General features: G+C 37.5%; 1 protein-coding gene and 1 long non-coding RNA gene across 2 annotated transcripts in view; both read right to left on the bottom strand.

Annotated features, from left to right (window-relative positions):
* Positions 1–12,495, bottom strand: part of LOC144473372 (uncharacterized) — a 40,275-nt gene extending 27,780 nt beyond the window's left edge. The window contains exon 1 of the mRNA XM_078187184.1: positions 11,858–12,495. The gene's annotated coding sequence lies outside the window, so the exon portion shown is untranslated. The remainder of the gene's footprint in view (positions 1–11,857) is intronic.
* Positions 12,496–16,213: 3,718 nt separating this feature from the next.
* On the bottom strand, positions 16,214–17,561 carry LOC144472750 (uncharacterized). Its single transcript, XR_013494464.1, has 3 exons — positions 17,136–17,561; positions 16,822–17,056; positions 16,214–16,490 (listed from the first exon to the last, which is right to left on the bottom strand). It is a non-coding gene; the product is annotated as an uncharacterized LOC144472750 (long non-coding RNA).
* Positions 17,562–23,082: the final 5,521 nt, after the last annotated feature.

The raw sequence follows: 23,082 nt of genomic DNA on the forward strand, positions 1-23,082 counted from the left end.
ATTTTATTCTCCATTTCATTTCTGGCTTTGCAGAACGAATTAAAAATATATTTCATCTTTCGGCTTGTTTCCTAACCTCTAATTCGTCTAAAAATTAACCCAGCCGCGCCAACCGTCATATTTCATCCTGGATCGCGCATTATTAAGCGCTGAAATTACCATCGAACATGTTAAAATAAATGCATGCACGCTTACAACGACCGATACGAACATAAATTCTAATAAAAAGTTTCTGCTCGCCCGTAAATTATACAGATTTTACGGGCCGATAAAGAACGGTGTCTCGCGGTTTCTCTATCTGGAACGGTCCGATTCGAAACAAACGGAAGCGCGCGCGCGCGCGGTTTACGCTTAACCAACGGGCAATAAAAACAAAAAGAAGAAGAAAATATAGTATAACTAGAACCTCAATAAACAAATTTTACTGCTCGGCTTGCCAACTCATCGGGCGTACACGTGCAGTTTCAAAGTCCTTCCGCGCTGTCGAAAGATATGGGCGGCATGAATTAATCATTGGGACAGGCCCGTCGTGTCTACTATTAAGTAGGGATTGTTTAATCGCCGCGGATGAACCGAGTTGTTTCGACGTACGGCAGACACCGTAATAACTGTGGCCGGCACAAATATTTTCCGTGTTCGCCAATTCGCGAAAACTGATAAGACGCTATTTACCATTAACGTTTAAATAACCGTTTTCCTGTTATTTTAGTACTATAACAGTTTCGAGTTAGTTCCGGTAAACGATTCGGAGTGTACAAGTTTTATCTACTAGAAACATAATAATAAGTGAAAAATAGAATTGTACGAATATTGTATATTCTCCGTTTCTGTCGATTTTGTCGAGTTAGCTTTGAAAGTGTTTCGGTTTGCATAATAATCGGTCAGGGTCAACTCCTGTTGCAATTTATTCGACTAGCACGTGTGCGTTTGGTAATTTGTTGCAACGCCGTTCAGAAAGTGCCGGCATTTCTTTGACAGTAACTGTAGATTAATATGGTCTATGTGAAAGTATCGTAGCTTGTTAAAAATATATTTTTCAGTAATGGTTATAATTGTTTTATAATTAGTTTGTTGTATAATTATTTAGAATTGAAAGAACAGAAATTAATTATTTTCTGTAATATACAAATGTATTTTCGTCATTTGGCTATTGGTAATTTCCAAATTAATTGCCAATTAACGTATGTTAATTACGCTTTAAAATAGATGGAAGTACATTCTAAAGATCCTAAAAATGTCAATGTGACTTAGTAGTCTGATTAACCACTCCAAGCTATAGAAATATTTTGCTTCGCGAGTCAGTCTATCAATAAAATATGATACAATATCGATAAGTACTCGTTACGAAACTATCGCATAATTCCTTAATAAAATGCCTACTCGTATCAATCGATTAGATTAAATTCAAACTATGTGCTCGAATGTTATCTAAACGACGCATTCTTTCGTTCATACCTCTTACCAATCATTTTCCGCCAATTATATCATCGTCCAATTTTATAACATACGCGTACAATAATCGACACTTCGATAGATTTCAATCAAAGTTTAACTCTTCCCGGATAAAATCAGTACAAACTTGATTCGAAAGGAAATGCAGCATTGTAAAAACTCGCGAGCTTTTTGCGAAATTATTTTCTGCGCAGAACGCAGTTTTAGGCGTGCTCGCGTTTAACGTTTCTTCTGTTCAATTCATTCATATTCATGAAATCAGTTACGATCGATTTGATTTTAATTCGTTTTACATAAATAAGTGTGATCATTTTTGCTACAATTTCTTTCAATGAATTATACGTATTTATTCCATCATTTTTACGACAGGATACATATTCGATTAAATAATAACTACCTGCCAGCGAATAGTGGATTAATCATTAAAATGTCACTTATGCTTCGAATGTTAGGTAATGTGTATAGATGGAACTGATAAATGATTAGGATCTCGTACACGTGTCCAGGTTATGATTGCCGACACTTCTCCTCGTGGCGTTAATTGAGCAATTGCCTGTTAAAACTCGCCATTGTGAGTCACTGGGAGGTTCGAGAATTTCGGTCTGGCATTTTTGAATTTGATTTAGAAGAAAAAAGGCTACGATAATAAATATTTTCACGAATATTAGAAGTTTAAATTAATTTTTGCGTTAGATGCTATTTGTCGAATAGGAGTAATCGAAGAGTAGAAGATAATTTTATTTAATACTTAATTGTACTTAATATTTAATTGAAGTTAATATTTAATTCTACTTAATATTTAATTCTACTTAATACTTAATTGTATTTAATACTTAATTATACTTAATACTTAATTGTACTTAATACTTAATTGTACTTAATATTTAATTATACTTAATACTTAATTGTACTTAATACATAAATTTTCGTAATTAATTCCTCATTTTTTATATTTATAGATTAACTTTTATAATAATGCTCCTTGACATTACGAAGTTTCTATGAGCTTTCTCGACAGGTGCACGCCTCTAAATAATTATTACACATTTGTCCGTAAGGGGAACATCGACGAGCGTCTGCGTAACGAATTGTTAATGAACCCGACGCCATTAAATCCAGATATTTGACCCAAATGATCATATTTTGTAGTCAGCAGATTCTTATCGCATTATACTCCTAACGAGGATAGTGTCAGCAGACGAGAGAGTATCTCTTAACCTACTACCAAGATCAAATTACAAATTCTTGCAGTTACTATTGCGCTTATTAATTACAATTACCCTTGCACTTATTAATTACAATTACTCTTGCAACTAAATTGCAGGTCAATGCGTTAAATAAAAATTATCTACGGCAAACGTGAGCCAAATTGAAATTTTCCTTAATTTTTAATTAATTTTGATCGGCTAAAAATAATGTTCTTAAATTCTTTGAATAGCCTAATTGTTCTAAAATGTCACGTAACCCTTTTTATTAGAGACGCGTAAAATCCACGGTCTACTTATAACTCACAATTACGCTACGCTCACTTTGAGATCATTACTAATGCAGACGGTATACAGATTCGCAATTCGGTCATCAGTTTACTCCAGTTACGTAGTCTCTCGCGATGCTCGCGTTGCCAAACAGTATTACTCAGTACAACACAAGGGAAAACCATCTCTGTGAGGAGACCTAACCTAACAATCGAAAAAGTATGCTTTACAAATTACTCAAAATTTGCAATTTATTATTCGATCTCCTGTGTTTGTATTGTTCTAACAATTAGTAGACGAATTATTAAATAACAGAAACATTAGAATGGCATAGAGAGGTGATTATGTTGTTGTAAACTTATTAAAATTGTAATGGAAAAAATTAACTTTCGACTCAAGTACTATTTCTTTTAATTGATGTGGAGAATTTTTATTTTGCAGAAAGATCTGTAGTCTAATTATAATATATGTTTGAATAAAAAAGTTTACTATATTTCATTAAATTACATTTGACTAGTTTGGTTGTTCCAGTGTTAATAATGTTATCAAAAGTAATGCGCATAACGCTTGCAAGGTCTGGATAATATAATTTTAATCTGCTACTGTCTTTTACGCGGTTAAAAATGATCCAACTCTCCTAACTATCACGCCATCGTCCATTACATTACTCAAACTATACCTAAACGACGATTCGATCGTTAGCAAACTTCACGAAATTAGTTTATGCACGCTAAAATCTGATGCTCACGTGTTCACCAACCTGACCGTCTCTGCCCCCACTCAACAAACCGTGCCATAAAACCACGTTGAAACAAACATAACCACACTCACCAGATGTGCAAAGAGCCGTCCCCATTTTTAAGCACCTTGAACATCCTACCCTCTTTTAGGCAGCGACTCTCAAATCACAATTGAGAAGCCCCGTACACATTCTACGGCCGCTACGAAAAAGCACGCTCTCAACCCCTCGTGCTACCGATTTCTTTCATTCCTACGCTCGTTAGTACCTCTTTGTCTCTAACGAATTCCTGCACGTGGAAAATAATTTGACTTTGAAATACTCGTAATGACACAAATCATCGGGAAACAGTCTTTTTCGTTTTACATAACCAAAGATAATTTATATCTATTGCACAACGTTTCACTTTCACGTTTAAATGCCGACAGTATGGAAGTACAAATCTTCGCACGATATCATAAGACGAGGGGTCAAAGTGCGGCAACTTTTTCTTGTAAAAAGAAAAAAACTTCGCCAGACGACTTGAATTTGTTTTAGAGGAACTGGTTTACCGGACAATGGCAAAAGAGGTGACGGAACAGTGTTTTTGTTCTTACGGTTTTGTCTGACGACGAGTCTGGAAATCGATTAATATTCTGTATTTATGTTACTACGACGAAAACGAGTTGGCGCCTTTTTGAGAAACTAGAATGTTTCGAATTTAAAAATTCGTCATATTTATTTTCCATAAAAATTCGTGATATTTATTTTCCATAAAAATTCGTGATATTTATTTTCCATAAAAATTCATCATATTTATTTTCCATAAAAATTCGTGATATTTATTTTCCATAAAAATTCGTGATATTTATTTTCCATAAAAATTCGTGATATTTATTTTCCATAAAAACGTCGTTCGTAACAATGTTCACGGTAATACGGGGAATTACAGATCGCCTGGTAATTCCGAATCGATAGTTCGAGGCAATACGTTGGTGCTCGGACTAGTTCAAACCTCGATCGGAGCACTGTTCCGAACGGCTCGGGCGAGAGATAGTGCTAGGAACAACACGGGTGCGAATAAGATACATATGCGGGGAGCTTATTTAGTAAGATAAGCACCGGCGTAATAGTCGGTGGGGATGGAATGCGACCACTAGCTGGGCAAAACTATGTACCGACCACCAAGCGAGTTGCATAGTATTATGTGAAGTGCAATAACATCAATTTTCGGGTTCGACCGACTCTAATCCTTCGTTGCTAAATCATGGATGGTATATCGATGTTTTATGTAGTATGTTTGTACATTGTTTTAGTCTTCTTATAAATGTTTTAGTCTTGTTATAAATGTTTTATTGTTCTTATAAATGTTTTAGTCTTGTTATAAATGTTTTAGTCTTCTTATAAATGTTTTAGTCTTCTTATAAATGTTATAAACCTTTACATAAACGTTTTAGTCTTCTCACATATTTTTTCCAGTTTTCCGAATACTTTATGTTTCCTAATGGTTGTTTTTATTCTGAAAAATGTATTCGAACGCCTTTCAAGGCGCAGCAACTTCCTAGAAACCGAAAGAAACAATTCGAATTTTTTTCTTCTTCACGATGCAATATAAAGCATTAAAAGCCGAGTTTCCAGGAAGCTCGTCGACGATTATGGTTTTATCGGCGCGGTATTAACACGTTGAGCGCAGGCGTCACCCAAGTATGGTTGACACTAATTTCTGACCAATCTTGAAAGTTCATTTTCATTTTAATTTCGCTTTAATTAAATTGCTTTAACTACGTATGGATTTTAGTAATTGACTGACGGCGCTCAATGTGTTAAATGGCCGATAACGCGTCACTCGAAAATGCCATTAGCCGGAACCGTCCGCCGAGAGATTTCCATCCGACGCTTCTGCCGGCCATGAGTCAGCTCTCCCCGGCGCAAAGTCGGCGTGTTTCAAGTTCAGGCCGAATGAGATACACTGCTGACCGGGTTAGATTTCTATCGAATATCAGCGCTCGGTTGGTGCACCGTCCGCGAAAGAATGGCGGAAACTTTTCCACGCAACTATACTACACTGCGGATGTCGAAACAGTACATTTCCAAGCTATTTCGATTTCCAGCAATCTATCCTAATAATAAAGCCGCGGCGGTACTTTTATTTCGGAGTCCCCTACCACCGGCGATACGCTCCGATCTGTGTTCTGCGGACGAGCCGCGGTCTCGCGGGCTTTGCGTTCTTGTTTTTGAATTTTCGGGAAATACTTGAAAAAACATTTCGAAGATACGGGACGATCATTCACAAAATCTCGCGAGAGAAAAGCGTGGGTAATGCTCGACGATGAGATCTATCGGAAGAATTTCTTTCGCAAGAATTTTTGGACCGCAGATTTAGGAGAATATTCAGAATTCAGAATTTATTAATAATAAAGCTGATAAAAATAAAAATTATAAAGCTGGCTAGGATGTTAAATGTATTTTTCATATCGTTTTTAGGACTTTACATTATGTTTTTGTTATACGAATGAGATTTAGATTACAATATTATTCTTATTATAAATTATATGAGACCATGATAGATTAAAGATTTCCTAAATATCGCAAATTAAATGATGGATTTATCCCCACTACGCGTTAAAAGAGTTAGAATAATTGGTAAACATAGCTTACGACTGGCAGCGGGTATTTTATTTAGCAGAAAAACCCGCGGTTCACTATGCTAGCTACTCACCCTAAGATTTACCGCCGACTCGGCGATGAAACGTGGCAAATAAATCAAAATGACCCACTTCGGACACTTTATTTCACGATTACTGAAATCGCGTGGATTTTTCGAAAATTCCCAGCTCGTAAATGTTTCAATGTTGTAAACCGCTCGGTTTAGCGTTTCTAGCGGCGCGATAAGCCGGCGAAGGCCAACACAAATAAATTATAAACATAAAGTCATCCGGGTTCAACATTCTAAACGCTCTTCCAGCCGATTGCAATATCCGAATGAAATTTTACCAGGAACAGCGTATTCGTCGACGCGTTCCTTTCGCAATCGAGGCGCGCGCGTCAAAATACGCCGGAGCCTAGATATACACAATAATTGCATGCGGCAACAAGAACTCGAAGAACCGCTTGTATTTCCACGGAAGCAGAAGCTATATTCTGTCGCGTGTTAATTGGCTATGAGCTAGAACACCGCGTGCGCGGCCGATATTTAATCTCGAACCAAATTGGACGAGCTTAAATGTGTTTCCAAGCAATTGTCACGGTCGCCCGGTCACGAGGGTGTGTTTTTCAGGAAATTTTCATCGGCTCGACGGTTTGCCGAAGGTATTCGCGAGCGGGTCCCCGATAATTGTTTCCCTCGCTTCCAAAGTCAACAAACGCGGAACGAAGAAAGGAAAATTACCGAAGTGAAAGAACTCCTTAAAGACCGTAGGCGGCGGCGGCCGAACCTCGCCTAAGTAGAGCCACGTTTGCTACCGTGCCCGACATCGCCGTGAATCATCTTCGACTTTTATTCGCAAACTGTATCGTTTCAAAAGTAGTTTTAAATCTAATTTTAAAATCCGCAACGAGCGTGATTCAGCCTGCTGAAATCCGTATTGACGAACAAAACAATCCCTGAACGAACAAATATGTGGGCAACTACGATATGGTGGAGTTGAAATTAAAATGGTACGGTAGAAATTAAAATGGTACGGTAGAAATTAAAATGGTATAGTAGAAATTAAAATGGCACATTTTTCCGAATTAAGGTCCATTTAATTGCGAATTTATTTCTCCTAGAAAGGGTGCAGCGATGTATTATTTATTTATTGTTGCATCGATATACTGCACGTATTTAGGGAGAGAAATGTTCTTAGCCGCACGACCATTTTAGAATATACTTTAATAATTATAATATATACGTAATATTAGGAATACATGAATAAACATCGAACGTATTTTAATTCTTAAAAATTTGCCATTCTAATTTTTACTGTCTCCCTAATATAGCACACTTTATATCCGAACATCTCTTCCGAAACCTCTTTGATTTGTAACTGACTATTTATTAATAAAGAATAATAAAATAATTATACCACCATGCGTAATATATAATTACTCCAAAATAATCGCTGTTACTAACAATAATATAATAGTAGTAATACAAAAATAGTTGCTGCTAGTAAACATTACTCATCGATTGCCAACCTTTGCAGTAATTAGTTAAACAATCGTCGAGAGTTAAGCGAAACCGCTGCCATTTCGTGAACACCCACTTGCACAATAGAGTGTCGCGGGTCGTAAGTAGAAATGAAAGACACCTGCGCCGCGAGTATATTCACCTACGAGAGGACAATAGAGAACCCGTGTTCGTCCGATTCGCGATATCGCTGACATTATAAACAATGAAATCCGAACGGCTACAACAAGCCACTCGCGTGCTCGATTCAACCCCGTAGATCGATTACGTAACCGAGCAAAAATTTGCAACTTTCTTAACGTCGAATGCGATCACCGTTTAAAACCATCGATCGGTAGTGCCTAGCCTTTCTATTTTCGCAGGTGAAGTCCAATGGTTATCTGCTATGATGGATGATGTATCGGCACAATTTACCGTGATCCGAGGATTCGAGCCGCGCGGAGCCTTTCACAACGTTTCTCAAGTTTCATTGCTAAACGGACGGATCTCGCGTGCATGTGTACCAGCAAACAGCTCCGTGCGCGCACTTAAAGGTTTAAACAATTATGCCAACATACACGTGCGCTTATTTGTAGCGAGAATTAGGATAGTACAATCGTGTGCCGCGTTTGCCGAGCGCTAAGATCGTTTTGCCTCGTGACGATAACAATATTTAAATTCTTTGAAATTGTTGTCCAAGATAAGTATTATATTCTCTGTGCGCTCGAATGAATCGTTTAATTATATTTTTATTATTTTGAATAATATGAAATTTACAATTTAACGACGACGGTTTTGGTTAAAGTATCTCCAGTGCTAACACAATTTAACAATGTTGAACACCGCGGCAGACACGAGGAATCGCGATCTTACATAATCGAGATTACGAAACAACGAATTACATTTACTATCGGAGTTTAACGACTCCCGGGTAAATCCTCATTTTGCATAAATATCCGCGGTTTCGTCGCGCCGCTTTTATTTCGCCCGATAGAATCTGTAACGCAATTACTGTGTTCCCCGCGATGTGAAATCGGCCCTGTAGCCGTTCGTTAACGCACACCAGCGCGCACAGGCATGCAAAAGTTTCGTATTGCATAGGCAGGCGAACGATTTATTAATCCAGGATTTCTGCGGACGTAAATGCAGACCGAATAAGTTACACGACGATTGTTATTTTAATACGTTATTATCAATCGTATTCGGCACAAATGCTCGAGAAAGTTTATCGGTATCGCGCGTGTTTACGCGCGCGCGCGCGCGTGTGTGTATTTTGATGCAGAGACCCGTGTACGCAACATTTCCAAGCAGCGAAACATAATATTTCTATTTTATTTCATATTTTGAAGCCTGCTTTCGCTGCGTTGATCTTATACCGTGTAAACCGAGGAATTTATAAGTCCATCTTTTGTGGAAGTTATGGACTGAAGGAGATTTCGATTTTCAGACTTCGGGCTTCGAACTAACATTTACAGATCCGAAAATCCTTTATCATTAAACGATTTTTATTTAAGACAATTAAACGATTAATTCGTTCAGATACAAGTAATTTTGTTATTGGATCGCATAACTTTGGTTTGAAACTTTAATCAATCTGAAGCTCGTAGTTCCAAAATTCTTTTAACCTCAAAAGCCCTGGTAATCAATTCAGCTATAAATAAATTCGCTACTTTTTACCGAAGCAAACTGAAATGTCGAATCTGACTTAATAAATCTTTATTGCTAGAAAAAAAAACCCAGTAATTTAAAGATTAGACAACTGAACGATTAATTCCTCCAGCTTCGACTAATTTTTGCTACGGGAAATTCCACGAGCGAAACGAATTACAGATAGACTCGACTTTCTCACAAACGAAATTAAAATACAACGAACGAAATTCTGCTTGGGTTTCTCGTTTCAATAAATCACTCTGCAAAATGGCTGTATTTGCATAAAAATCCGCAATCTAATCATGGTCGGCATATTCAGGAAATTCTTTTCGATGATCGACGAGAGGAATCGTACGGATCAACGAACGGGGAGAGAAGAAGCGACCGAGCGCGTATATTGCAATGATTCCGATGACTACCTGCTATAAATTGATCGCAATGGAATGGTTTTACGTTTCAAGTACGAACGATTAAAGCCGTTCGAACGGTTATGAGCAATGCTATAATCTGTCCAGGTAGCGGAACGGTCGGCGAATAATGAAATCGATCGTTATGCACAATTAAGTACGTTTCGTCGTCGTTTCGGGCAACGGCGGGCTCGTAAAGCGATATACATGGCCATCGAGGTTCCATTATGCGCCGGTGGTAGTAGAATGAAAGTCATTGTGTGTGCCGAAAACGTCGACGAGAAAAGAACGTTGGCTGTTCTCGCCGGTAGCGAAATATTAAGTGAAAATTTTCGTCCATCGCTGAATGCATTAATCGGGTTACAAAGTCAGTTTAGACGACACGTGGCTGCGAGCGTGAATATCCGTGCATGCATTGAGCGGAATACAGTAACGGCGGACGACGGTTGGGGAAAAATGTGTGGAATGTTCTTAATTGTAATTTTAATTACGGTTTAAGGAAAGGAGTCCATGCAGAATTCTTGGACTGTAATTAAAGTAGAATTCTTCAATTATAATTAAAGTTGAATTATTCAATTATAATTAAAATTGAATTATTCAATTGTAATTAAAATTGAATTATTCAATTGTAATTGAAATTGAATTCTTCAATTATAATTAAAACGTATTATATCCTTAAACGATAACAATAATTACATTACGTTTCTTAATTGTTTCTTGAAACGTAATACATCTCTTTTTCAATTTAGTTATCAGTGACAACAAAAAAAGGATAATTAGTTTGAACAGCACGTTCGAATGCGTCGATGAAAATGTTTTATTCTCGAACTGGCTCGTCGCGCATTTCGCATTTTGAAATGACGTTCGCAGAACAAAGTCACCGTCGGACGCAGCCAGGATACTCGAAATTTCCATAAAGCCATCGTCACTTGTTAAAATATTACGAGCGTTCTAAAAATAATTAAGTTCGCCGATGTCAATTTCATATGAAATAAAGAAGAAAGTATAAATTTAAAACAGGAACAATAATATTGTTTAATCGAAGAGAAAATTGCAAAACACTATTCTCGCGAGGTTAAAAAACGTTAAATATGTGTATGAGCTTAATTATTAATTAATCTATATCATTTTAGAATTACTGTCTCCGTTACTCTTCATTACCATCCGCCATTTTTAAAACGAGCAAAGGGCGGGAAGGCATTTGAATTTAAACCGTGTCACCGGTATTTTAAGACAGATAGCAGATTTACTGACTTAATTCTGTATTTTTACTTTCAAATCACGGCGGAACAAAGTTTTCATTATTCTTCCTTTATTGTTGAACTTTGATATTTGTTGTATTGTTGCACGCTATCCGCGGTTCGTGACAAAGGAAAAAATACATCGGGATTTGCCTGACTTAAAAATAATCGTGCAATCATTTTCGTGTAAAAAGAAATCATGTAATACGACGTGTACACGGAAGTAAAAGTTGTTGTAATAAATATCCACTCTCTCGCATAAATTCCAAATGGGTTTGATACTGTCAGATTTTATGACAGACAGTTATTGAAACCACATTTTTGTCTCATCTTTTTCTAGATAATATCTAAAATTCGTTTCGATAAAAATGTGTCCCTCGGAAAGGTTTTAAAAGGAAACGTTAGATTTTTCAAAGGTAAATAAAGCATAAGACAATGTACCTATGCTCTGACGATGAAATATTTTTACAACGATAAAACACTGTTGCAACGATGAAATACCTTTACGACGACGAAACAACAATTCCAATGGTTCGAAGGCACATAAACGAGGAACAACAGAAACCGGGCCACAGGACTAAAAAACCGCACCATTCTCTCCTATCCCCGACTATTTCCCAATCGCTAAAACCGTCTTACATAAAGCAAAACCTACGAGAAGGAAACGTGCAAGTATTTCACGCTTCCCCCGAATATCGAATTGTAAATCGATTATCCCCCCCTCCGCCCGGTAAACGCGCACTAATTAAAAATTCCTGAACACTCACCAGAGCGAAATTCTTCGAGCGAAGAGAGTTGGACTCACTCCATTTGGATCGGGTGGACCCGAATCGACTCGCACTGGATCCCCTTCGAGCACGATACTAGGTTCGTGGGGAGCTTTTGTTTTGGCTAGCGTGAAACTGTCAAACGGCACCGTTGGGCACTGGCTTTCCCAAAAACCGACGCATCACTGGCATATTTTCTGTTACGGGGGCCCCGTGTAGGAACGTTGCGGCGCGGCGTGCACGCGTTCCGTGGCCAAACGAGACCGAAGAGAAAACACACGCCGTCGACGAAAAACGCTCGTCGAAACGGACCGCTCTGCCTATATACGATAAATATAAACTGCAGCGCGGACGATCACATCGCACAGCCAGCGTTTCACGGCAACTGGTCGGACACAGAAGCGAATTGCGAAAGATTCACGAACCGGACCGTGCTTACCTCGTCGCGGCCGAACTCTCCCATCTCCACCGACGCCACGCGGCGCTGCGATTGGCTCGTTTATCCCTCGAGCTCGACTGGACGAAATGCCGCCTCCCCCTCTTTCATCCCGCCAGCCCTGTCAATCCCATGGTTCCCGGAACCATGAGATAAAAGTCAACCCGGGGCTCTCGTTTTTGACAATTTCGAACTTGTTCACGATGCACGGCGATCCCTGCCCCCTCCCCTTCCTTTTGTCTTTCTTCGGTTCTCCTTTGCTTTTTGTTTCTTTCTCGATTCGCGTCGTATAAATAGTACACGCTCCGTATCGACGTTGATACTTGGGGAAACAGAGTGCAAAATATCTCCGTACGAGCACGCGAAACCCTGCATTCGTTTGCACGATTACGATTCTTTTCACTTTTCTACCGGTTGCCAGTGCCTTGCTTAGTTGTTTAACGCTTCACGGTGTCCGGTTTTATGCACAGTAAAAGCAGCGTCGCTTGAATATGCATAGTTTCTGACAGTTATTTGGGATCTTTACAGGCTTCGTTCAAATTGATACAGACTAACTTGTTTAGAAAATGTGTATCAAAAGCTACATTGAGAAAGATAATTGAACAGAATTTGAAAGTAAAATGTATCATTCCTCTAAAACGCTATGCTATTAATTCATGATTATTTTATTATTTTCGAATTTGCTTGATAGCTGAGATAACTTTAAACATTTTCCACCTTGGTAGCCATGTATATAATGTTTTAAATATGTCTCTTACCCCTGAATAATTCTAGAGTTACTCGGAATAATGAAATGTTTGACAAATCATAGTCTACTTACATTAAAATAACATAATGCATTATGAAATTGGCAACTTTCTGTACAGTCAAGACTATCATCAGTCAGCCAAATGTTATTTTGTTTAATGAGCGAATAATAAAAAATTAATCGTCGGAAACGATAATATTAACATAAAAGTAGTCTTTTATTCTGGTGAAACCTGTATGATAAGGTTTATACTGTTTGGAAAAAATATGTGTCGAAATAAAGACATTGCCAAGTAGTGATTACATCTACTCTGGAATCTGGGTGTCACTGAGGATTGAGTAGAGGGCAATACTTATTGCAACTGCAGTCATGAACTGATAGCAAGACTTATTGCCTAGCAATTATTTTCATCTATAGCTTTTTTTTATTGTATTAAGATTATTCATCATGCTTGAGCAGTTCATATATAAGTTATTCATGGAATATTATATGAAAAAGAATTTATTGAAAGAGTTAATAACTATGTATACTGTGTTATCTGATTGTATCCTTCATTCATGGTTAGTCAATTACCTTTCTCATATAGGCTTATCATATTAATGTTTATTCAACTCAACAGTACTTATCCTTCAGGCATTTGATTATCTATATGCATTAAAGTGCCATTGATGATGCCATTTAGCCATAAGACTTGAATTGTATCTAATTTTCTTTACATTAAGTTTCTCATCGTACAATTTACTTTTTGGTCCATGTGTATATAACTATAGCCTTTCTTTTCCTGATTCGTTTTTAATTCTTAATATTCAGTATACTTGTTACAAAATTATTTTGTACTTGGTATGCTGTTTTTAATCTTGTTTATACATACAACTGATTAGATAACTTGAAAATCTGTTATTTCCTGTAGTATATCTAAAAAGGCAATCATTATGCAAATTCATTAAATTCTCTACATCTTATTTGCTCCATGTTTTGTTAGCCTCGTCTTTTGCTATTATTTCATGTTTATAGCTATAGTTTAGATTATTTATCATATTAGTTTATGATATGTTTTGTTCAGTTCTATTTTTAAAGAATTGTACTTTTTCGAACCATTTAGCACCCTTTGACTTGCTTTATTTTATTTCTATTAGCCTTAAAACTGCTTGATTCTTATCAATTTGTTAGTTGTCTTTATGCATAGATTTATCCATTATCTTCGACTTTTGCTACAATTGAAACGTATAAACAGGAATAATGTAGCAATCGCGAAATATGAGATAATTACAATATAGAAGTAAAACTTTTCACCCTTAGGGTAAAATATTATTATTGTACGTTCCTTTTTGAGGTTATTTTATCGATGACATCGTATTTTCTACATATAGGCAACATTATCAAGAATAATCAATTAATTAATGAAATACACATAACAATGAAATAATATTTTTACTTGTATTGTCCATAATTGCTATCTATCTGCAGTTAAAATGCACATTTAACTATGTTATTCCTCTCCTGAATAAAATAAATAAGTTGATTAGATTCAGGTTAGGCTAGCTTATGGACCATAGATTATTCCAACCATAATAGCGGAACCTCCATCTTGAGTTCGATAAACCTCTTAAGCTGAATATACATTGCAGTTTTCTGTTGCACAACGAATAGACTTTCATAGAAACAAGTTAAAGAGTATAGTGAAGTCTATTCGCTACGCTGTCTATGTTACAATTGATCATGGTCTAAAAAAAGTGATACAAGAAGCTAGCGACATCTTGAAACGATCACGAAAAAGCAACCAAAACTAAAATTTCTCGAATTAATCTATTATTCTGCGAGGATAACTAATATAAATATGTTAAAATATTGAATAGAATAATACTATTGATATTTTTTAAAATTCTTTCTCAAATTTTGCTGCCACGTTGCGTACAGTCAAGTGCGCCATCTAACATTTGATATTATTATGGCGGGTCATTCAAACTGTCAGATAAGAAGTAAAAATTATCGATAGATCAGTATATAATAAATAAAATGTGATCTTATCCTTGACGTAAATATTAACTACTTTCTCAATTAAATTGAATAAAAAGAAATTGAGTGATCAACATCGTGTATTTTATAAAATGAGTAACAAATGTCTTTAGGTTAAGGAGGATCCTAAGTTCGCTGCAGGAGCAACGCTAGCAAACAACGAGAAAGAAACCGATAGGAGGTCAACGACTGACGGCTACCAATTTACTCTTTCTCTGAATAGAGAGCCCTCGATAGTTATGGGTTCGTTACTTTCGATTTCTGTGCTTTCTGCCCTGGGAACGCCCTTGAGTTTCTCTGGTGGCAACGTTTCAGGACGAACGGTAACAGAGAAAGTGACTATCGATCCTTGCAAATCCGACGTCGACGGCAACAGAAAATTATCTACATTGTTCTTAAACCACGTTTTCCAAAACAGGCTTGGTCCTGTGATTCCTTTCCTCTATACAGTAATATGTTAAAATAATTAATTTTTTACGGACTGGTGGATTGACAAAGGATCCGAAAACAGTTCTTAGGTTACATGTTCATTTTCTAGTTTCAATTTCACCAACAATATTACTTTGATTCTCAGGCATATTTAATTTGCGTTTATAATAACGCGATATAAATTAATGATCGGTCCGTCTGTATCGTATTTTTATAAATTTCAATGTCTTAAGTACTTGAGGGATAAGCATCGCAAATCTCTCATGATCGATGCTCATGTTTCGAAAGATGTTTTCAAGGTACCGTCTTTACTTATTTCTGAGTAGTTATTACTTATTTCGTAATAAATAATACTTTATTTATTACTTATTTCAGAGTGCACCAACTAACAATGTTGATCGGTACCTAACCCTACCTTGTACGGTAATCGGTATATGAAATGTGCTCGCCGCTTATCAATTCCACGTTTTGAGTCACGTCCTGTTCATTTCAATGCGATAACACGTTTAGAGACCGTCTCGGGGAGCAGTAATTTCGATTGTTGTCCGATAAAACTAACTGCACGACGATCGTTTCTGTTCAGTAATTAGAAATTCCGATGATAACTATCGAAGATCGAGTGAAATCGATCTTGCAACGTGAAATCGTACGTTCCAGATTTTCTCCAATTTTACATTCGATAATTCACGTATTCATTAGTCTGCAGCGGCACAATTTTAGGTGAACATCATTCTAAAAGTGGAATGGAAATTTGAATGAAAGAACTGCGAATTTGATCGTAACGCGGAATATTGTCTGTTACGGACGCCTTATGTCTGCGGTTTACTTAGAAGCCTCCGTAATTATATAAGGCTATTTTCATACAATAACGTGTTACTGGAGCTTGCCTTGTCATTATATTGCGTTTCTTTGGTCAAAAGCAGAATGGTCCTTTGTTCTACAGCGTAGTCCCACTTCCTAATGACCATTATGTTCTACGAATTTGTTTAGTGGGAGACATCTCGCTGTTATGCAACAGTTGATTTATGTAAGAATCGAGATTGAGTAAATGATACCGGTGTGGAAGAAATGAAAGTGCGATAGACCGGAAAAGAAAACGGTTGATCGGGCAAGAATATACCTATTAAAGAGTTAATATACCTATTATGATAGGTATATTATAATATACGTAAGAATATACCTATTAAAGTGTTAATATACCCATTATAATAGGTATATTATAATATACCTAAGAATATACCTATTAGATCGTTCAAATTTTTAGATACCTATTAAAATTTATATTGTGTAGAAAAATGTTTGTTGCGGATGTTTTATGCATATAAAAATAACTACCTTTTATATTAACCCCTTGCACTACGATCTGTGCTTGTCACCACTCTTTCATCCTTAATAATTTCTTTGATGTCACCAGCGAATTTTTGTCTCCCGACTATCTTCATTTACTTTTATCCCCAGATTTCGATGACAGAAGATTCAAACTTTGTTTCGATTAGATAAATAACGAGTGGCAGTCAGCTTGATTAAATCATCCACGAAATGTTCGCCACGAGTCTGACTCGCTATTACACTGCAAAGGGTTAATAATATTAGTTTCACCTCTGCTCAAAGGTAGACGTAATAAAATCCTTTTCCAGCTTCCTACGCACCTTAACTTTCACCTTTATAGAGCCGAATCGATTATTCTATTATTAAAATAGTGCTAAAGATATTATCGTGGTCCGTTCGAGTGTGCCAAGTAGTTAATGTACCCCTAATCAGATTAGATAAAAGTTTGCGTTTCAATGGGGTACTCGAAATTAACACTAGCTGGTCGGACACTTGAAATAAAGATTTACTTCGAGCGAAACATTTCTGTCAATGGATTCTCGGCTGGCTTTCTTCTCGCGACATGATTTTACAATTAGAAATCGTAGGTCACGAACAAAGTCGATTCGAAGAAGTGCAATTATGGCAGTGAATGTATCGCTATGACGTACGTCGCAAGAGCATTTTCATTGCGATAAATCCTAGTAAAATGGAAACGATGATATTGTACAGATAAGTTCTATTGGAACTATTACGCGCATCTTCCATTGTTGTTTCCCATTGCATAACTTGCGCTGTATACAACCATGATGCACGATCGTGTGCGCGCCCTCGCTTACATAATATGTGTGTAGGACTTACTCAATGGGATTATGGCAGTACTAGAAACACTAACGATATTAAAACCGTCGGTTCCTGTCTTATTCACTTACTCTTGGAATATTTAACTCTTTGCGCTCGGTTGAAGACTCTGCGGCGCCCTTAAAATTATTGGAAGACTTTTAATTAAAACCCTTTTAATTTTTGTAAAATTATTTTTACAGGTATCGTCAAAGCTTGGATTTAAAAAATTGTTATTCGAGTCACCAGACTCGGTTTCATAGAATGAATTTTGTTACATAAAATAGAATCCTAGAAGCCAGAAAAATTATGTGCAGTTCGCTTCGGGTGCAAAGGGTTAATAATCGTACAAATCGAACAATAAACCTTTAAAAAGTTTTTACCGGTAAAAAATCCTCTTTTTGCTATTCAACAAGTTACACGTACCTCGCAAGTTTAATGTGTTGACTGTGAACGCAATTGATTTGCAAGACCCGCGATCAACCGAACGCGACAAGAAATGAGAATGGTTTAACACGTATCTTTTTTATTTCGTTAAGAACCTCCTGAAAGTCTCGTCGAGGGAAAAATGTTTTCGTTCGATTCGAACTTATGCAAAATAGTTGATACATATGCATATAACTTCGCGAACGTGCGGAGTTTATGCTAAATCATCGCTTACCTTTTGTGTCCGCACTTTCAATGCAAACATAATAAGGTTTACTGTGAGTATTTACGCAAATCGCGATTATTATTTGGATCTTATTTCGTGGAATTGATAAAAAATTACTGCTAAATTCTTCGAGTCTTCGGTTCGATCGTACATGCACTTTTAACGTGATTCGCGCACGGTATGGACGCGCTTGCACAAGCTATCGTGACGTTATCGAATAAAACGTAATTAACAGGTTGACGTAAATTATCAACTAATTGCGAATCCAACGGCGCGTGCTTCGAAGTCTAATAATAATTATCTGCCTGCGTCGCGTCGCCGGGGTCCATCGTAAAACTATATACTCGCGTCGATAATTGAAGGCGATAAAAATGCGCGAACTAACGCACCTTCGCGGCTTCAAACGAATTTCCACGCCGATCGTCGTGTTAGCCGTGTTTTCCTACTAAACGCGTAAATATCGTCGAAATAGTATTCCGCGAAACCGCGCGTCCGAAATGAGCTCGTAAATATCTTTCGAACAAGCGTTCTATAGCAACGATCCGAGGGTCTTCCTCGTCGCTTTATACATTATGTCGCGTTGGATCTGTTCCGCGACTGAAACAAAAGTTCATGTAACAGATAATGCCACGTTACGTTCGTCGATGTTCCTAGTAAACAACTTACATGTTTGTGAAGTGCGCAGTGAACTACGGTCACACTCGAAACGAAACATTAATATCGTTCGCTACGTGCGAATATAATGGCTGATAAATATTGCATGCTGCGTTCGCACAGTGGTCTACTTGAATTTCATTAATCTCTAAAGGCATCGAAGAGTTCGCACAATTTTCAATGTCAGACGCGTTTCTAATGAAAAAGGTCTAAATATGAAAAACAACTTGGACTATCCCTCTCAATGGTAACATTATTTTTTAAAGTAATATTTCTAATTCCAGGACAATTATTCCGCTTGCATAGCTAAGAAAGTTATGTGATTTCGAAGCAAAATGGAACAGGCAGGGCACGAAACACTGAAACCATTTAGGTACGTTAATATCCTAAACTTCTTAAAATTAACAAATGAAAGAATTTTCAACTTCTTCCGTCTATTTAAGTATTTTATTTTGCAGGAAGATCAACAGTTTACTGGTATTAGTAGCTGCATCATCGTTTCGGGCAACTGAGGGGACGTCAGAGACGGCTGCTTATCTCCTTCCCCGATAAACATTACCAATTTGAAAAAAACAATTATTAAGTTCGATAATACCGAGGAGTATCTCGAGCCAGTTAAACCGTTGATTTCTGTAATATCTAATACGCGAGAGCCCCGGAGCAGCTGTCCGCGGAAGAAAAAAGAGCGTTTACGAGTGGCAAAGGTCGCAATTCTATAAGTCGCGTGGGTCAGCGTGCAGGGCATTGAAGACTTTATCCCCGCGTGGTCGGCAAAAAGAGAAACAAAAGAAACGAGTACAAGCTTTCTCTTGTAGAAACAATCGGCATGCTTCGGTCAGGGTAAAAGACTCGGGAAGCGTAACGATATTATATGGCTTCTCTTAGGGGTCCCGTTCCCAGCGGATTCTCGCGAGGTTTTGTCCTCAAATTCTGCATCGACAGAGCCTCTCGCGGAACAATGGCCCCGTATTAAGCAACGACGTGTACGAGATACGTAAGGAAGAGAGTAGATGACTCTGAAGAGATATTGCGAGCACGGGTTAGCGAAGTGCCGAGAGGCGTAATTTAGATTCGTGTTACCTGGAAGCAGGGTAATAGGTGATGAATCAGGCTCTTGCGTGGATCTGGTTAGGCTCGAGTTAAACTTGAAGTCGAGTGAGAATCGATAGGCTCGTGGAAAAAGGAGCGCGATGGTTCGCTGATAGACGATAACGGAAAGGGCTATCGTGGTTCAAGTTCGACTTTATGCGATGAAAATTGAATCTCACAGCGTCCACTTGGTCAGCGAGTCAAGGCACTTCCGGAGTTTATTGCTCAATCTCGACCTACCCTTGAACTCCAGTATAAGGTTTAATCCTACGTGGTCTACGAGCCAGAGTTTTGTACTCAATTTCATGTTCATAGAATGAATTCATACAAAATGGAGATATTATCAGCAGAAATATGATTTCAGATCTGCGGTTCAAATGGTTTCGAGTGCAAAAGATTAATAGCAAAGGATTCTCTATATTTTTAATCAATTTTACCAACACAGGGTCGAATATAAACCCCAAAAATTCCGGCAATATCAAAGTTATTCCATTAACACACCACATGGAAAAATTAAGTATTTATGCCTGGAGATATTAGCTCAACATTTCTGTATTATAAAAATCTGCGTAGCATTCAATTTTTCAATATATTACAATAAATACGATTTTCACGAAACGACGCGCGAATGCACAGAATATTTCATTCGGAATAAACCATAAAACCGTCTCCCGAGCTATCTGCGCCGGCGAAGTTACGCCTCAGAGGATACCCTATACTCTGATGCGTCGGGCCGTATATCTTTTGTTGTGTAAGAAACATTCAATGGACGCGAACCTGGGATCCCCCAGACGAACCTCGAGTTTGTTCAATGGCAGAAAACGATGACAGCGCGGAACGTCCCAACTCTGCTCGGGACAAGGAAGAGAGAGAGAGACCCCGCGTCGCACGGAACCCTAAATGTACCGAACGACTCACCCACCCCATAAAACGAACGTCGATGCACTGCTCCGGGCTATTCTAGATCCGACGCATAGAATTGCCGCTGGAAGTGAACAAGGGAACGGCGAGAGACAGGAGAAGCTCCAGCCCTGCAATAGACGGAAGCTGAAGTAGCAACAAAACAAGACTCCCTTTGCTTGACAGAGGGCTTTCGCGCATGCATCTGCATCGCTGCAGCTACCTCGATCGGATTGAAAAGATATCCGCGGACTTGCGCTTTGAGATGCAACCAGCATCGGTAAATAAAATATTTCGCGGTGTGCAATTGCTATTTTGTACATGTTCCGTGTCGAAAAATACGAATACAAATTAAAATAAAAATACAAATTAATTCATTTAAATACGAATTAAAATAAAAATACAAATTAATTAATTTAAATACGAATTAAAATAAAAATGCAAATTAATTCATCTAAATACGAATTAAAATAAAAATGCAAATTAATTCATCTAAATACGAATTAAAATAAAAATACAAATTAGTTCATTTAAGTACAAATGGCTGGTGCAGTGATTTCTTTTTTATGCATAATTTACTGCGAAAGTATTGCTATTTATTGGGCTTGAACTTACGTGAGAAATTCTTTTAAAATTGTTATATAAGAATTATTTCGCTCCTCGTACGATTAAAATCCTTATTAACAAGCTGTCGATTTTTGTCGAATAAAAATTAAATAAATCATACTACCGTCATCCTAATTGATGCATGCTTCGATTAAAACTATCACACTTTTGATCCATCGACAGTGCTAACGTTTAGCAACGTGTTGTTTTGTACCAAGTGACTTATCTTTATCTAAAACCGAACTTAATAGCAGAAAACAATCTAACGAGGATAACCTCGCACCGTTTCCGTCACGGTTCACGTTACCGATAAGCCGTACTTCATTGAAGTTGTTGACAAAATTAAATAACATCTAGAATTATGGTTCTCTTCGCGCCAATCGAGACACAGTTGTTTCAAATGATTCACGGACAACGAAACATTTTTACGCATACATTTATTTCACGTATTAATTTACATAAATTATTAGTCTACAAAGTCATTTTGAAAAATTATATTACGCTATATTGTTCCATTTGTTGTTCCTCTTACGTTCGAAACGGCTAGTTTACGATTTCTATAACTATCTTTATACGGAGTAACGAGGTGGATATACCTGTTTCAAGTGTCGGTGGTATACATTATGAAATTGAATGTATGTAGCCTGTATTTGTACATATCTTATCTCGGTAATAACTGGTGTGTCGACCTGGTATGGGAAAAAAGCAACATTGAAATAAAAACTGAAAGTGTCTTTTATTTGTCGAGGTAGAACTTCGCGTTAACAAGAATCGCGCGAGTTCTCATCGAGATCCAACAAAATCGCTTTGTTAATCGAAAATGCATTCTGCTAAGTCACAAACAGTCTTCGAACTTCGTTCAACTATAAAATGCGAAAATAATCGTAACAGAACGATGCGAAGAACACAACAAAAAGGATGCAGCTTCTCCAATAACAGAATCTTTGCAACACGGAGTTTCACGTTCTCTAAACCAATTTAAAAATTGTTCCACAGTCTAATTAGAACGCTCGTTGCAAATAACGACAATAATTAGAACAATTTCGCTTAAGCAACAGCTGGTCGTTTAAAAACGATAACGTGCAACAAATTGATTGCTTCGAATAAAATCGAAAACAAGGAAACGGGGAGTCTCGACGTAATAACAGCAATTATTATGATTAGACTGCGAATATTTGTGCAATTTCAGAGTTTCCGAGCATCGCGAATTACCGTATATCTGCGACGAACCGGCAATTTCGTTAACTTATCGGCTGGCATGCGTCGCGCTGCGATTTGTCGACAGAAGAATTGATCGCATATTTATTGTAAAGAATTTCGATAATTCATAATCGCGGTTTCATTAAGATTGGTTTACGACTATAAACGGTGAAAGCAACGCACGAGTCTGGCTCATCGTTTACTGGCCAAACGAAGGACAATTCCGAGATTTCGATTACGAGAACGATGATGCCGATGGAGGTCATCGAGACCACCAACGCTGATTTTTTATCTTCGCGATAAACGATGCAATTGAAAACAACGTACGAAGTTCGTGTTATTGAATT

The sequence above is a fragment of the Augochlora pura genome, chromosome 7 (genome assembly GCF_028453695.1).
Source record: "Augochlora pura isolate Apur16 chromosome 7, APUR_v2.2.1, whole genome shotgun sequence".
Lineage (NCBI taxonomy): Eukaryota > Metazoa > Arthropoda > Insecta > Hymenoptera > Halictidae > Augochlora > Augochlora pura.